Source organism: Mus pahari, chromosome 21 (genome assembly GCF_900095145.1).
Source record: "Mus pahari chromosome 21, PAHARI_EIJ_v1.1, whole genome shotgun sequence".
NCBI lineage: Eukaryota > Metazoa > Chordata > Mammalia > Rodentia > Muridae > Mus > Mus pahari.
Window position 1 is genome coordinate 37134107 of NC_034610.1, and position 954 is coordinate 37135060.

The following is a 954-nucleotide window of genomic DNA, read 5'->3' on the forward strand; positions in this document are numbered from 1 at the left end:
TTGCTTTATAGTGAGAGAGCTTAAAACTTATTATCTTTTATTTTTAAAGATTTATTTATTTCATGTATGTGAGTACATTGTTGCTATCTTCAGACACACCTGAAGAAGGCATCGGATCCTCTTTACAGATGGTTGTGAGCACCATGTAATTGCTGGGAATTGAATTCAGGACCTCAGAAAGAGCAGTCAGTGCTCTTAACCACTGAGCCATCTCTCCAGCCCAAAACTTATTATCTTAATACTCTTATTATTTGTTTGAGAGGGTCTCATGTATTCCAGACTGGCCTTGAACTCATTATGTAGACAAAGACAACCATGAACTTCTGATCTTCCTGCCTTTGCCTCCTAAGGACTGTGTTTATAGGTGTATGTAGCAGAATTTTCCCCTAATTAATTAAATAATAAAGACGACAAGAAACCAAATACTGGGTGAGGAGGAGGCAGGCCTTTGGGTCCGAGAGAGGAAGAGGGAAGGCAGGAGACAGGCAACTCCTTTTGGAGGGTGGGAGCAAGGTGGACAGGATATAGGCCTTGGATTGTTAGGTCTGGTGGCGGAGTCCATCAGGAAGATTTCTAATATTGAATAGTTGATGAATTGAGGATGATAGATCCCATGGCCAGTGATCGTGTTATCTGTTGATTGTAAACAAGGATTGCCTGGTGTTTCCCATTTTGCGGCGACTCAGGTGAGCTAAAGGGAAAGAACTTAGCAGAGGCAGAATTCAGCCAGGCTTTGGGATGGGAAGATTGGGCAAGGAGTGAGCTCCAGGGGAAAGGTCCTGAGTGGAGTGCAGGCTGGCGAGAGCACATCCACAGCTGCCCGTGGCGACCAAGAGAGCTATCGGAGCTCGGGAGAGGCTTTGGCTTAGGGGAAACATACGGTCTCAGGCTGTGTGCCGAGCTGGGAACAGACCGAGGCAGCTGGCTGGTGCTGAGCCGGCGATAGTGTGGATG